The 16451-nt window shown below is 57.8% G+C and overlaps 1 protein-coding gene across 4 annotated transcripts in view; it reads left to right on the top strand.

Annotated features, from left to right (window-relative positions):
• Positions 1-11035: 11035 nt before the first annotated feature.
• Positions 11036-16451, top strand: part of ARHGAP8 (Rho GTPase activating protein 8) — a 57681-nt gene continuing 52265 nt past the window's right edge. For all 4 annotated transcript variants that reach the window (XM_086712042.1, XM_086712041.1, XM_086712040.1 and 1 more), the window contains exon 1: positions 11036-11119. The gene's annotated coding sequence lies outside the window, so the exon portion shown is untranslated. The remainder of the gene's footprint in view (positions 11120-16451) is intronic.

The following is a 16451-nucleotide window of genomic DNA, read 5'->3' as shown; positions in this document are numbered from 1 at the left end:
GTCCTGAAGCAGTGGAGGGCTGCTTCTGCTGGGGCTGCCCCCATACCCCCTTTAAAGGAGCTGCTCATCACGTGGGCCTGGAACATGTCCACATGTTCTACCCAGCCTTTTTTTTTTTTTTTAATGTTTATTTTTGAGAGAGAGACAGAGGGTGAGCAGAGGAGGGGCAGAGAGAAAGGGAGACACACAATTCGAAGCAGGCTCCAGGCTCCAAGCTGTCAGCACACAGCCCAATGTGGGACCCGAACTCGTAAACCGCAAGACCGTGACCTGAGCCGAAGTCAGACATTTAACAGACTGAGCCCCCCAGGCACCCTGTGTTATACTCAGGCTTGTCCAAAAAATATTGAAGGTCATCTACATCAAAACATCTTGTTATAAATTGGTGAATTACATAAGAAAAACCAGGGCCGAGCGTTACATAAATTAGGATAAATGACCAGCTATGGTAGCCCCCGCCCCAAATCCACAGAATGTGTGGGCCTTGGCCTTAGATGAAACACTGGTGACCCCCCCGAGAACCAAACTTTCTTACGATGAAGGTCGCATCCCTGACCGGGTCTCACTTTGGCCGCCAGGGAGCTCAGGTCAAGCCCCAAGGTTGTGTCTGCCCCACTGCTCTGTTGTTCTCACACCCCAGCCCACACCCTACCTCCAGTGTCTCCCCCTGTTCCCTCCATGGGATTTGGCACTGAAATTTCGGGGGTAGAATCAGGGGTCGTGGGACCGGAAGCTCATACAGTGTGGGAGTTTTCTTTAAAAGCAGACTGGAGAGAGATTCCAGTTGTGGAAAAACCCGTACATCTGCAACACCGTACCCCCTGGAAAAGACCTGAGTCCAAGAGAGGCCCCCGGGCGTTAGCCTCATGACTTCCTGGGAGACCTGCTCTGACAGATGAGTCCGTGATCGGTCTGCCCCTATGAGGAGGCCACCTGTCCTGTCCCCAGCCACAGGTCAACGAATCTGTTGAATGAGTGAAATAATTGGGATCTGTCAGCAGCCTCCCCAGGGAACCTTCTCCAATGGAATGTTTTCTATGCATCCCCAGGGCTGGGGTTTAAGAAACCTTCTTAAATGAGGTCATGATCTCACAGTCTGTGAGTTTGAGCCCCTTGTGCTGACAGCTCAGAGCCTGGAGCCCGCTTGGGATTCTGTGTCTCCCTCTCTCTCTGCCCCTCCCCTGTGCACCTTCTCTCTCTCTCTCAAAAATAAACATTAAAAAATTTTTTTTTCATTCATCTCGGGAAACCAGAGCCGGGGTCCCACTCTGTCTCAGGGGGTCTTGAGTTGGTCCGTGTGACTCCTTCGGGCGTCCGGGGAAGCCCAGGGACACTTTTCTTAGAATAGTTTTTACAACAAAACACCTAAGATCCCAAAGGAAACCTCGTCTGTTGAAGCAGCATTCGACACATGTTTGAAACGAGTCAATGGGAACATCCACGCGTGTCCGTGACCCCGTCAGCTGCCCGATCTCACGCAGGTCCCACGCGGACTGGGAGTTTGGAGGGGCCTGGAGCAGACGTGACTCGTCGGGGCATCGACCCCCCCAAGGTGTGACGTGAGCATGTCTGATCTCTGCTGGGGACAAACCTTGGGGGCTGCTCATGAGGCGGGGCTTTGTTGACCCGGCGGACGGGGGGGCGGGGCTAACTTCCACCCAGAGGTCAGAGGTCGGGTAGCCGATGCAGAGCTGCTATTGCTCCTCCGCGAGCTGTCGCCCGAGTTTTATCTGCAAGCAGCTCAGGGGGCCTGGAGTGGCGCTCCAGACCCTACAGTTCACCTCCAAGGGCAGGAGGGACTCCAGGCCGCCCTCCCCTGCGGGCTCCCCACACCCCACTCCCTCCATGTATGTGCAGCACGTGCACACCCATGCACGCACATGTGCACGCCCACGTACGTGCATGCACGCACAGGTGCATACACGCGCACACCTATGCGTGTGCGCGCACGCGCGTGCACGTCCACGCACGCGCCCGTACATGTATGCACACACGTGCACGCGCACACGTGCACACCCACGCACATGTATGCGCGCACACGTGCACACCAATGCACTCACCAGCTCTGGGCCAGCGTCTGCTCGGTCCTCCCATCCCCGTCCTACCTGACAGGTGGCAGCGGCTCCAAGAGGTGGGTGTGAGACCGGCTGTGGTCCCTCGGCTCTGAGAATGACGGCCCCGGAACGCTGTCCCAGCTCTGTCCCACTGCGGAGCTCTGGTGGCCGCTGGCCCGAGCATTTGGGGACGGGTCGTGGGACCCACGACTGGGGGCCTGCACCCCCCGGGGCCTGGCTCAGGGGTTGCCCGTGTGGCACACGTCTGCGGGCTGAGCTGAACGGAAAAGGATCCTTTCGGAGGAGAGACGTCCAGGCCAGAGGGAGCCTTGGATCCTGTTCTTGGGAAACGGAGACCCTGCGGTATTCTTGGCCCCTCGTCTACCATTTCCTTCACGTCGTCCCAGACTTCAGCTCAGAATGCCACTGGCGTTTCTCCAGGGCGTCATTGTAGGCTGGGGCACGCTGCAAACGCAGCGGTCACCTGTGGGGCGCGCAGGGAGCGCGCGCACACGCACACGCACGCACAGCCTCCCAGCCTCACCGGCAGACGGGGACGCGCGACCCAGTGGGGTATGCTCAGCCCGCCGAGCAGTCCCCTTCAGCTGCCGCCGCCGCTGCTGCCGACAGCCAGGACCCCCACGCAGGGCCCGCGCCGGGGGAGGGGGCTGCGCTCGGCTTTCATCGCCGCCCCGTCACGCGGAGGACCCGTGCTCCCAAGGACGCGGGTCCCGCAACTGCACACACTCACAGCGGCCAATATGCTCCCCTCGCCCCCACGGCAGTCCCAGAATCCACCACCCGAGGCCGTGGGAGGCCCCTGATCTTGTGTCCCAAGGGCCAGTCCGGGCTCCCCTGGCCGCCTCTTGGCTGAGGGCGGGGAACGGGGCTGCCCCAGGAGGCCCCACCCCTGCCACAGCTGGCCACTCGTCCACTCCTCCCACTGCTGAAACTCCCCTCCTCTCCGCCTCTCCGTGGCCTCTCCGTGGCCTCTCCGTGGCCTCCCCGGGCACGATGCCCCGCCCTCCTCCAGCCCCGGGCTCCAGATCCCGAGCCCCGCGCTGGGAAGGCTCTCTGGCTTGTCCCCACCGTGGTGTCGGTGACCTTCCCCGGGTCCGAGCTATTCCGTCTTCTCTCTCAGGCACACGCACACCGACAGGCACTTGCGCTCGCATGCACGTGCTTGCTCACACTCGCCCCCCCGCACACACGTGCACACCTGCAGGTTTGCACGCACTCGCGTGGCTCTGGGGGGGGGGTTTCGTGCACAGGAGGGTCACACATCCTCCGACCACCTCCCGTCGCCCCCAGAGAGCCCTCCTCCCGTTGCCACCTGAACAAAGGTGTGGAGAAACGGTCGTCCGAGGCATCTGTCCGCATCTGCCGTCGCAGCTCCTGCGGCCACAACCAGTATCACAGGCTGCGGGGCTGAAGCCGCCACCCAGGAGCCCCGGATTCCACTTCCCATGAAGCACCTAGAGCCATCACGCTCATAGGGGCAGAAAGTAGAAAGGTGGTCGCCAGGGGCTTGGGAGGGGAAGTGGGGTGTTGGGAGGAGAGGTGCAGCGTCGCAGGATGGAAAGAGTTTGGCCCGTTCACACCGCACAATGTGCGTGCAATGCGCACTTAGGAGGCGTTGTGAAGAGGGCGCCTGGGGGGCTGAGGCGGTTAAACATCTGACTCTTGGCGTTGGCTCAGGTCATGATCCCCTGGTTTGTGAGTTCGAGTCCTGCGTCGGGCTCTGCGCTGACAGCCGGGAGCCTGCTTGGGATTCTCTCCCTCTCTCCCTGCCCCTCCCTCCTCCCTCTCTCTTTCTCTCTCTCAAAATAAATAAATAAACATTTGTTAAAAAAAGAAATGGTTATGAAGGAGGAAGAATGTTGGATGGAGGTGGAGAGGAGAGGAAGAAAGGAAGGGAGGGAGGAAGGAAGGAAGGAAGAAGGGAGGGAGGGAGGGAAGGAGAAAAGAGGAAAGACCTCCTCCCCTCCCTGCAGCAGTCCCCTTGGGGAGTGTGGAATGCCCCGTGCTGGCTCCTCTGTTGAGGCGCCAGTGGAGAGGAGCATCATTCTAGTGGGGACTGTGGTCCCCGTGCTCCAGGAACGTCCAGCAGTGGAGTGGGCAGTAACCTTGGGGATTCAGTGGAGCCCCAGCCCGGGGTGCACAGGGCACAGACTCAAGCCCCTGACCCCACGATGCTCTTCTGGGCCCTGGCTCCTGAACACACGGAAGGCCCGTACCTCCTTGTCTCCCGTGGCTGGTGGGGGGCCACGCGAGCAGCTCTGGCCAATGCATTGCGTGCAGAAGGGACGTGGGACGCTTCGGTTGGAGCCGGGCCCCTTCTCTGCCAGGTGGAGACTCTCCAGAGCTCGCCTTCCCTCTGCCTGGTGACCGGTCGGATTCCAGATGGGACCGCTCCGGTAGGTGGGGTCCTGGGGGCTGCAGACACGTAGTGTGAATGAAAAGGAGACCTACGTGTGCGTAAACTCCTGAGACTGGGGGATGTTTGTTACCGTGGTGAACCTGGCTCAGTCTGACCGACACACTCCTCTTTCCCGAATCCTCTACAGGAGTGGGGAGAAGGCAGAATGGGGGATATGCTGTTTTATATGTATGTGTAACGCATGCCCTCGTCGGCAGAGCCGGGACCCGGGGTTCTGATCCTGAACGGTCACTAACTTCCCTAACTTCCTGTGTGATATCGGGCAAGTCCTGTATCCTCAGTTTCCGCATCTGTAGCGAGGACTTTTCAAATGCAAAATTCTGCGACTGGTGATATTTCTTTGCTTGTCCACGCACTATGGACACACGCAGAGCATGGCTATAAGACCGTGAGATCCTAGACACCAGCGTCCCTGATTAAGTAGCCCCACGCAGATGACGGTGCGTCGGGCAGACAAATACTTAACGGGTTTTGACCTGAAAGTGATAATGGCTTCGTAACAAACGGATGGTCTTAACCCCAAGAACGCTCTTCCTCGTTGACTGATGTGTTTGCTTAGAGCTCAGAACTGCTTGAACAGGCTGTAAAAAGCTATAAAAATGTAAAGTCTCATCCACATCGTGGCGAGAAGAATTTCTCGTGCTGACATTTCTCTTTTCACTGCGAGGATTTATGTCAGCCTGGCTTTGGTGGGGGGAGAGGAACATGAGCTAGGATGGCAGGGCTCTTATTTGCAAGGAAGCGAAGCAGATTCTGGCTGGTTGTGGAGAAGCAGTCCATTCAAGGACGCTGGGAGACCCCCAGCGTTGTCGGGACGTGGGAGAGCCAACGTTGACGTAATGCGCCTTCCAGGAGCAGTGCCTCGACACCCCCCCCCCAACACACACCTGATGGGAGAACAGCCGCTCCTGCAGCCACTGCACCGGGACGCCCCCACTGGGATGAGACGCTCCCCCTGCACAGAGATGCTTCCCCTGCACAGAGATGCTCCCTCTGCACAGAGATGCTCCCCCTGAACAGAGACGTTCTCGCTGCACAGAGATGCTCCCATCGCACAGAGATGCTCCCCCTGAACAGAGACGCTCCCCCTGCACAGAGGTGCTCCCACTGCACAGAGATACTCCCCCTGCACAGAGATGCTCCCATCACACAGAGATGCTCCCCCTGCAGAGATGCTCCCCCTACACAGAGATGCTCCCTCTGCACAGAGATGCTCCCATTGCACAGAGATGCTCCCCCTGAACAGAGACGCTCCCCCTGCACAGAGGTGCTCCCATGACACAGAGATGCTCCCCCTGCAGAGATGCTCCCATGGCACAGAGATGCTCCCCCTGCACAGAGATGCTCCCCTTGCACAGAGATGCTCCCCCTGAACAGAGACGCTCCCCCTGCACAGAGGTGCTCCCACTGCACAGAGATACTCCCCCTGCACAGAGATGCTCCCCCTGCACAGAGATGCTCCCTCTGCACAGAGATGCTCCCATGGCACAGAGATGCTCCCCCTGCACAGAGATGCTCCCCTTGCACAGAGACGCTCCCCCTGAACAGAGACGCTCCCCCTGCACAGAGGTGCTCCCACTGCACAGAGATACTCCCCCTGCACAGAGATGCTCCCCTTGCACAGAGATGCTCCCATGGCACAGAGACGCTCCCGCTGCACAGAGATGCTCCCCCTGCACAGAGATGCTCCCATGGCACAGAGATGCTCCCCCTGCACAGAGATGCTCCCCCTGCACAGAGATGCTCCCACTGCACCTGAAGAACCCACAGCTGCCGCCAATCGTGTCCCAGGTACTTGTAGCCACTGCAGCCTCCCCCACCCCCCACGCTGAACATCGCGCAGCTGCCCTTTCCACTGCAATGTACCCCAGGGCTGCTTCCTCCCCCCAGGCCCACATCACAGTGATGGAGCCTAAGTCACTGTCTGGGCCCTGGTTGCAAAGCAGGCTCTGGGTAAACCCGTTGTCTGGCCACACTGGGCAGAGAGACCAGTAAGATCAGGAATCCCAGTGTGGCGGCGGCATGTGAAAGGTGCCAGGGTCCGGGGTCCGGAGGCCACAAGCAGCGCCCCATGCTGACGCCCTCCCTGATGTCAATCAACTAGGGCATCAAGAGTGTGGCCTGCTCAGTTGGAAATCAAAAGGATTTCGATTGCTGGGTCCAAACGATTCCAGAAGACATTGCAGAGCACGGATGGGTTGCATTTAGTTGGCAGTAAGTGCCAACAGCCACGTGCATTTGCTCGGAAACGGAAACGGGGTGGGGGGGGGCACCTGCGAGGAGGCCGGGGTCAGGAGGCCGGCGGGAGCCGGCCTGCGGAGAAGCCCCTCCCCTCGCTGAGCCTCAGGGTCCCGGCCCTCGAGGCTGAGGCGTGGGACGGCGTTCTAGATCCCTTTAGGCTCAGCCCGGCTGCCTCGCCCACGCTCAGCAGGGAAACTGCGGTTTCGCGGTTTTAATAAGGTTCAAAGCTGAGCGAGTCTTGGCTCAAGCAGCTGCAGGGAGAGTTAATTTGGGAGAAAACAAACGTGAAGCCTAAGACCTTGGACCGAAGGATCTTTATTTCCTCCTTCCTTCCAGCTCTCCAACCCCCAGTGCTTATTAATGTGGAATTTGCTACTTGGGGGAGAGCCAACTCTGACTTCATAAACATTTGTAAGAGCAAATTTAATAAAGCCGGGAATAATGCCATTCAGATGTAATTCCTCCGTTTCACATTATTATTCTTCCTCTTCTATTGCCGGGCGTTTGAAATGCACGGAGTTATTGTTATAGCAACAAAAGGAAACGAGGGACTGGTGGCTTGCCGATTAGACGCACTTGGGGAAAAACAGAAGCGAGAACCTAACCGGGATTCGCCTGGGTTTTACGGTTCCTTTCTGTTTCTCTTTCCTTTTACTATGAATGGTGGAACACACCTGCATTGTTTCCCTTGTAATCGGTCTGTGTTATTATTGCTCGATTGTACGAATCTTAATCTCACTAAGCTACAGTTGTGGAATTTGTAGGAGGTTTTCACAAACACAAATACAGGGAGGGTGGCCTTTCCCCTCCAGGCCTTAATACCCATGAAATTATGGGGGCAATTCTGTCCAAAGTCGCTTTTAATTTTATTAAAAGTTTATTTATTTAAAAATTTTTTAAAGTTTAATTTTGAGAGCAAGAGCTAGAGCGAGAGCGAGAGAGAGAGAGAGAGCGCGCGCACGCACGCGCAGAGGGGGAGGGGCAGAGACAGACAGAATCTGAAACAGGCTCCAAGCTCAGAGCCGGATGTGGAGCTTGAACTTGGGAACCAGGAACAGTAAGATCATGACCTGAGCCGAAGTGGGATGCTTAACCGACTGAGCTGCCCAGGTACCCCAAGTTTATTTATTTATTTCAAGAGAGAAAGAGAGTGAGTGAGTATGCCAGCAGGGGAGGGGCAGAGAGAGAGGGAGAGAGAGAGAGAATCCTAAGAAGGTCTGCACTGTCAGCACAGAGCCCATCTTGGGGCCCAAAGCCACAACCGCGAGGTCATGACCCACGAGGAAACCAAGAGTCAGACGCCTGCTTACCCGACTGAGCCACCCACGCGCCCCCAAAGTCACTTTTTAGGACAGAAATCCTGCAAATTGTCCCCCTTGCATGGAAGACTGATCTCGCACTGATACTAAAAAAAGACGTTTGCTTTCCAAAACAGGAAAAGACAAACAGCACCAAGGCAATCCGATCAATTGGATCAAATTCCCCGATTTCACGGTCTTGTTTTGGGAGCCAAGTATTTGGTGTAGAAAGAGGCCCATTCCTGCTCCATCCAGAGGCTCAGACGTGGACGTGGGAGGAGTGCCACAGTCCCCTCCCCACGAGAGTCCCTCGTGAGCAGGACGGTGCTAATAAGAACCCGCAGGTGCACTGTGTCGGTTGAACGGGCCGGCCGGTGACGATCCTTACGGATTCTTTGCACAGAAAAAGGCAGCCGCTCGGGTGACAGGTGATGTAGCTGGGGCACAGGGGCACGGGAGCGCCTGGCTCTGGGGTCCCACACAGACCACATTCGGCCACCGTGGCTGACAAGATCCAAAGGCAGAGGAGCGAGTGGTGGGTAAAGAACAAAGGAATTTATTTCAGTGAGGCGACACCAGGTAGGCAACAGACTAACGTCGCAAAGACTCTCTCTAAAGAGCTGAAAATACTTCCCGGTTTACGAAGGTCGGTGCGTCCGTGCAGGTGGGCAGTAAAGGCCGGCCATCGTCCTGGGGTCGATCACTCGGGGACTTGCTGGCATGAGGGCAGGTCCCTAATGCTTAAGGGAGTAATTTCGGTTCCCGCCGCGGGTTTCTTGGCCTGCAGGGTCTTTTGCCCGAGTTAAGAGATACGCCGGGGAAAAAAACTTAATCAGAAGGTACAGACCGAGGTCAGAAGGGAGGCCGTGGAAGTCGTCTTTCGACCCTAGGAGGAGACAGAGGTTATTTCTTCATTCACGTTGAAGCTGGTGCCAACTCTGAGGCAGGCAGAGAGCAAACAGCCTCATGGCCCTGGCCTGCCATGGGACGTAAACAACCAACATTTAGTGCCAGGCACTGGTCCTGTCTACACTGGTCCATATTCGCTTATTTCATGGTCATCGTTAGCAAAACTGGCAGGAAGCCTGCTGTCTCGACTTTGGGGAGGATCAGGGCTTGGTCTAACTCCTTTCCCACTCCTGGAAAGGTTATGGGTCTCAGACTCAGCCAGTCAGAGGCCTTCCCTGTTTTTCTTTGTGTGTGTGTGTGTTTGCCAGGGTTGTCAGGAAACAAACTCTACAACTTGGTTAAACTGTATAAGGGTATGTTATCAGAAGATGCTTTGGGTTGTAAGAAACAGAAAACGCAAACTAGTTTTGACCATGAGAGAATTTCTTGGTGCATCTAACTAGCAAGCCCAGAGGTGGACCGGGCTTCAGGGCAGGTTTGATCCAGGAGCTCTGCACTGTCACCAAGGACCCAGTTCCTTGCCGTCTCTGTGTAGATCTCTTTGCCTCTATCTCTTTGTGGTCAGCCCCGTGTCTCTAGCGCACCAAACTTCCTCATCTGGGCTGGGGGAGAGAACAGGAGAAAGCAGGATTCCTTTTCCCCCAACTATCCTGCTGGACTGGCCTTCACTGCTCACCGTGGCATGAAGAAGGGCTGCGTTGACTGACTTCCAGAACCTTAACCATCGCTGTTAAGAGGGGCGGTATTATTGCGGACTGGCCTCTGCAACCAGATCGCCCCCCTAGAGGTGGGGAGAGATCGGTACGCCTGACTGATTACCTTGGTTGCTGTATAATGGCTCTCGGACACAGCAGAGCCCGTCACACATGAGCCCAGAGCCACCAGCAGCTGGGCCACCGTCCGTGCAGGGCGGCCTGTCCCTCCCCACTCCTCCTTTCCCCAGAAGAGAGGGAGGGGGGCACGGGAGTTGGGGCAAGGCAGGGTCTCAGGAAAGGGTCCTGTGGATGCCGTGTTGGGGCAGATCAGAGGGGCCAGGCACAGCAGGGAGAGGCTGCTGCCCTGAGCCACGTGACAGGTGCTGGTGGCCTGATCTCTTTGGGACGGTGTGGGGGACAGAAGTGGCGGCACCATCATAAATTTTGAAGTCGGAGCTCTCGGGGCTCGCCGGGGGAGCGCGTATGGGATGTGGGAGCTGGAGGGGAGCCAAGGATGACCCCGAGGGTTTGGACAGCGCCGGTGGGGAGTGAGCCAGGAAGCCCAGGAGAGGACTTGAGCCGCCGCGGCTCAGGTCTCCACATGCAGATGTCAGGTGGGCAGTGAGAGACGGGACTCTGGTCAGGAGATATGGGTTAGGGACCATCAGGGTATGGACCACGTGGAAAGCAGGAGGCTGGATGAGATCAGAGGGAACGTAGGTGGAAAGGGGGTGAAGATTCGGCCCCCGGGGGCGTGGACCTTCAGAAATCAGGGAGATGGGGCAGGGGGCAGAGGGGAGACTTTGTGGTGCATCTGGAAAGGAAGTGCTCCCCGAATCAATGCAGTGACGCTGGAGGACCAGGCATCCTCTCGCCTGGGGCCCTGGGCACCTCTGGGCGTCTCTGGGTCCCAGACTGGGCCTTCCTGATTCTATGACCCCTGCTTCAGGGCAGGGACAGTAACTGCTCCCATGGGAGGAAAGGCAGCACTTGGCCCTGAATGACCCTTTGGGAGCCCCAAGTCTTGGTCACACTGCCTCCTCCAGGGAGTCCTCCGGGCTCCTCAGCTTGGGTCAGGGCCGTCTCTGGGATTGCCCAACCGCTGTCTCGGTGGAGTTCTGAGCCCAGCGTGGGGTCCCCGCCGCAGTCCCCGGAAGGCAGCCCGGGCCCAGAAGACGCTTTGGGAGATTTTGTGGAACGTTTCCTCTGAGCTCCTCGTAAACCTCCCCGCCCCGCACCTCACTGTGCACATCCCTGAAGCCCCTGAAGCCCCCTCCCGCCCCGCCCCTCCCGGCCCCGCGGAGACCCGGCTGACCCCCCCCCCCCCTCCCACGGGAGCCCTTGCCCCAGGAATGCGGCGGCGGCGCGCGGCCGGGGGCGGGGCGAGGGGCGGGCCCGGCGTGGGGGCCGCTTCCGGGGCGGGGCCAGGTGAGTGGGCCGCACGGCGGAGCCCAGGTGAGGCGCCGGCCGGGCCGTAGGCAGGTAAGGCCCCGTGTCCGCGGGAGGGAGTCCGCCTGTGCCTCGCGTGGGGACGCCACGCGGGCTCTGAGGGTGTGAGGCGGCGGCCGGACGGGGTGGGAGCTCGGGTGGGCGCGGCCACACGTGACCCGGGCCAACCCAGCAGCCCCGCCCTGGCCGGCGAGCGTCCCTGCCCCTCACCGCCCCACCCCCACCCCCACCCCTGGTTTTCTTGGAGCGCGCTCCTCCCCCCCCTCCCTGCACCCCTCCCTCCCCGCCTCTCCTCCCTCCCGGTCTCTCCTCCCTCCCCGCCACTCCTCCCCCTCCCCGCCCTGCACCCCTCCCTCCCCGCCTCTCCTCCCCCTCCCCGCCCCGCACCCCTCCTTCCCGGCCCCCCTCCTTCCCTCCCTCTTCCTCTTCCTGCACCCCCTCGCCTTCTAGCCCTGCACCCCTCCCTCTCTGCTCCCCGCTTCTCCTCCCCCTCCTTGCCCGGCACCCCTTCCTCCCTGCTCCCCGCCTTCCTCCTCCTCTCCCTCTTCCTCTGTCTCCTCCTTCTTGCCCCCCCCCCGCACCCTCCCTCCCCAGGTCTCCCCCACTTTTGTGTTTCCGTCTGGATAGGCTGTCTCAGTTCACACTTGCCGCCCCCCTCTTTCCTTCCCTAATTCGGGTTCTCCCATGACGCAGGGTGGCACTTCAGGCACATCAGCCCCCCCTCACACCGAACCAGGGAGGTGGGGGGCATCTTTCCACTTCCCAGATGAGAAAACAGAGGCAGAGGGGCGCCTGGGTGGCGCAGTCGGTTAAGCGTCCGACTTCAGCCAGGTCACGATCTCGCGGTCCGTGAGTTCGAGCCCCGCGTCGGGCTCTGGGCTGATGGCTCAGAGCCTGGAGCCTGTTTCTGATTCTGTCTCCCTCTCTCTCTGCCCCTCCCCCGTTCATGCTCTGTCTCTCTCTGTCCCAAAAATAAATAAACGTTGAAAAAAAAAATTTAAAAAAAATAAAAAAAAGAAAACAGAGGCAGAGCAGGCGCTAGGCTTATTCAAACTCCAGGCCGCTGGCTGGGCTGCTGGCTGGGTCAGCAGGGAGGATACAAGCCAGAATTAGTGGGCCAGAAACAGATCCCCGGCCGGTCAGCCTCCGGAACCGGTTAGGGGAGAGGTCTTGGCTGCTTTCACTGTTCTCAGCCCCTGGCATCGGCCGGCCTGAGAATTCCCAGGGTCACTGACAGCAGCACTGGCTTGGGGGTCCCCGCTGCCTGGGGAGGTGTGTGAAGGGTGGTGGCTAAGGTCCCCGGAGAAGGCCCCGTGGAATCCTCAGGAAGCGGGGCACAGGGCTTCCTGTGAGTCCTAGTTTGGTGGGGTGGGCACATGGCCTTGGCTGTCTGGCCGCCACAGACTTTGAGGTTTTGTTCGCGTCAGAGGCTGGGCGGGTTCCAGAGAGCGCTGTGCTGTGCTCCAGCGTGTCTGTGAAAGGCAGTGTTGACGTTTGTCCAGGTAGAAACTCAAAATTTAAATTAAGACTCAACAGTAAACCTCCTTTGGGTGGTTTCTGTCGGCACTTTGGGGACCTTGTGTGTGAGTTCCTCCTTTAATCCAACGCTGCGGGGGGGGGGCAGGGGTGAACAGGGACCCAGGGTACTGGCCCGAGCCCAGCTACTCCGTGTGGACAGCCATCTATCTCCACAGTCCCTGCCCACAGGGGACCCAGAGGGAGGCCAGTGGCTAGTGGGAGGTCAGGGAGGGCATCCTGGAGGAGGCAGCCATTGAACTGGAAGATGGATGGGAGGTGGGCAGGAAGGTATGCATGTTGAGGTCACCCAGAGGGTGGGGGATAATTCACCTGTAAGCTGGGGTGGAAATGCCTGTGGGGTACCATAGGTGAAGCCATCAGGAATTTACTTGGAAAACGTCACTGGAGTCACTGGAAGGTGACCTCAGCGAGATGTTTTGAGGTCTGGACGCTTACTTGATTAGACATCCTGTGGACCAACGGCATCTCCCTACTAAGCTGGTTCCAGGCCAAGTCAGTTGTGGGCACACCAGAGACGGTGGCTTCCGTTAAAGAGGGGACAGTAAGAGCTCAGACCACCCGGATGTCCCCCGGGGTGCTTGTCTTTCCCCACACCCAAGAACGCATCCCATTCCTTGATTCTAACCCTCTTTCAGGGATGGGGAAACTGAGGCAAGGAGGCTCGGGTGCCTTTCCGAGGTCGCAGGGCCAGTGAGTGAGTGGAGAGCCAGCTTTGATGCCCGCTGTGCTGTGGCTCCTTCCAGGGCACTGAGGTCTGCCTTCGTGGTGGGGACAGTCAGAGTCAGCCGGTGACTGCCTTTCCGATCTCGAGGAAATCGGCATGGCGATGTAAGAATGACGTGTTCAGTTTTTCAGATACATTGTTAAACTTTTCCCTCAATCCTTAAGTGAAAACGGATGCTCAGAGAACACGTGCCAGGCGTATCCAGAGGCTCCCCGAGCCTCCTGGGGCACATCTGAGGGGAGCCCTTCCGGGCCCGGTACTGGGTGGGGACGGCCTGGAGGATGCCCGGTGTGGGGCTCTTGCAAGTGACGTACGGCTCCTGAGTCCTGCCCCAGCGACCTCACGCGGAGGCCCCGGGTGCAGTCCAAGTTTCTGGGTCCCTGGAAGGCTGGAGACCCGGCTGGGTCATCGTCACCGTTTGCTTACCTCTCAAACGGGCTGCGTCAGCAGGCTGCCCTGCGGCTCAGCAGGAGTACGTGGGCACTCAGTGGGGGTCGGGTGCTCAGCCTGACTCCCCCACCTCCCTGACCCCCGGCCGTGTGGCCTGCAGCTGCCAACCAGAGCCGTAGCCACCCTGTGCCCTGGTGTCCCATCTGCAAAATGCAGACAGTGTTATTACCTACTCGTGGGGTCATCGGGGTGGTTAATTTGTGCGAAGCGCCTCCGAACAAGCTGTGCACCTTTGTAAGTGTCAGTATCCCTTCTGCCCACGAGTTCGGGAAAGCAGGAAGGGTGAGCTTGTGTGGAACCCGTTCCTGCCCTTGGCCGAGGGGTGGAGCGGTTCTTTCTTCAGTGACGCTGGACAGAGCCAAGCCGTGAGTTAGCCCGGTGACTGTCCATCAGAAGGAACTGGTTTGGCAGGTCAGGAGTCCAGAAACTCCAGGGGAGCTGTCCCCTCCCTTCCCCCCACTCAGGGTCAAATTAAAACCAGCCAAGAAAAGGCGGGCGGGAGGTAGGCTGTCTGGGCTGGCACGTTTGTTATCTCCGGGAGAGCTTTGGTGGTTGAAGCCGGGGAGGATTTTGAACCAGCGGGCGTGGGTGGGGCTTCTAGAAATTGCCTCCTTTTTTTTTTTTTTTTAACGTTTATTCATTTTTGAGAGACCGAGAGTGAGCGGGGGAGGGGCAGAGAGAGGGAATCCGAAGCAGGCTCCAGGCTCTGAGCTGTCCACACAGAGCCCGACGAGGGGCTCGAACCCACAAACCGTGAGATCGTGACCTGAGCCGAAGTCGGACGCTTAACCGCCTGAGCCACCCAGGCGCCCCTGGAAATTGCTTCTTCTTTAGACCTTGTTCTCCGCTAAGTTCTTGTTGCTTCTGAGGCTCCCGTAACTCCCAGGTCACCAGCTTCGGTTCTGTGCTGTTACAACACCTTGCGTTCTTTATTCATTTGTGTTTTCTTATTTATGGAGAATGTCAGATATTCAGAAGTAAGCAGGATCCCAGCGTCAACCAGGGCCATGCTGCAGCCAAGCCTGGCCTAGGCTCCCCCCACCTGGGACCTCCAACCCACCCCCCCCCCGCACCTACTCACCTCCTCTTTCCCTTTCTTACTCGTGTGTTATTGTAAAGCAGACCCCAGACCTCAGACTCCGTAAATATTCCAGTATGAATCCCCTTTTTCAACACGACCACAGAACTGGTGTTGCACTTAAAACAACTAACACAGGGACGCCCGGCTGGCTCAGTCGTGGAGCGTGCGACTCTTGATCTCAGGGTTGTGAGTTCGACCCCCACGCTGGGTGTAGAGATGACTTAAAAATAAAATCCTAGGGGCGCCTGGGTGGCTCAGTCGGTTGAGCGTCCGACTTCGGCTCAGGTCACGATCTCAGGATTCGTGAGTTCGAGCCCCGCGTCGGGCTCTGTGCTGACAGCTCAGAGCCTGGATCCTGCTTCGGATTCTGTGTCTCCCTCTCTCTCTGACCCTCCCCCGTTCATGCTTTGTCTCACTCTGTTTCTCAAAGATAAATCAATATAAAAAAAAAAATTTTTTTTTTAAATCCTAAAAAAAAAATAGACCAGTTAGCATAATTCCATAATATCCGACCGACGGCCAGTTAGTATGTGGATTCCCATTTGCCTCAAATATCTTTTTTTGTTGTTGTTGTTTAAATCAGGATCCTGATAAGGTCCATGCATTTTGGCCGGTTAGTCTGACTTGGGAGGCACCTGACCCCCCCCCTTTCCACGTGTTCTGTGCTTCGCTGCTGCATCCACAGTGACCATTACGATGCGTGTGGCTCTGAAGGCACTGAGCCTTCAGCGTGACATCTTTCATTTGAGGCTCGTTGAGGTGTTGTGCCCACTGCACAGATCAGGAAGTGGGAGCTGAGGGGAGCTGACTGGCCCCGCTGAGGTGGCACCACGAGGAGGGATGAGCCCAGCTGGAACACGTCCCTCCCTGTGACTGTCCCTGCTGCTCACGGCGGCTGGAGCAGGGACTGGTGGCCACCCGTACGGAGGGGCCCCTGGATGGGGGCCCAGGGGGATCAGAACCAGGTCCCTGGCCCTGGGAGGTAGGGTGGGCTGACCTTCCCCTCGGACCCGGGGACCTTTTTCTCCAGCCACAGTGAGGGTGAGTCTTTATTTGACCTGGCAAACAGTAGCCGCGTCTTTAATAAAGAGGTATCTGAAGGTGGAGAGTGGGTTTAGTGGGGCCCCGTGGATCCTACTTTAGTTTCCAAGGAGCAGCAGGGAGCTTTGAATTCAGATTGAATTATTATTATGATTATTTTATTTTATTTTATTTTAAAATTTTTAATATTTATTTATTTTTGAAAGAGAGACAGCATGTGAGCAGGGGAGGGGCAGAGAGAGAGGAGACACAGAATCGGAAGCAGGCGCCAGGCTCCGAGCCATCAGCACAGAGCCCGACGTGGGGCTCGAACTCACAAATCGTGAGATCATGACCTGAGCTGAAGTCGGAGACTCAACCGACTGAGCCACCCAGGCGCCCCTATTATGATTATTTTAAAGAACTTTTTAAAAAAGGTTTTATTTTTAAGTAATCTCTCCACCCAGCTTGGGGTTTGAACTGATAACCCTGAGATCAAGAGTCGCATGCTCTATGAGCATGAGCTAGCCAGGCGCCCCCAGATTGAATTA

This window comes from Puma concolor, chromosome B4 (genome assembly GCF_028749965.1).
Source record: "Puma concolor isolate L17-30 chromosome B4, mPumCon1.1.hap2, whole genome shotgun sequence".
NCBI classification, from domain to species: domain Eukaryota; kingdom Metazoa; phylum Chordata; class Mammalia; order Carnivora; family Felidae; genus Puma; species Puma concolor.
Note: the sequence above shows the minus strand (reverse complement) of the source record. Positions and strands in the feature narration are given on the sequence as shown.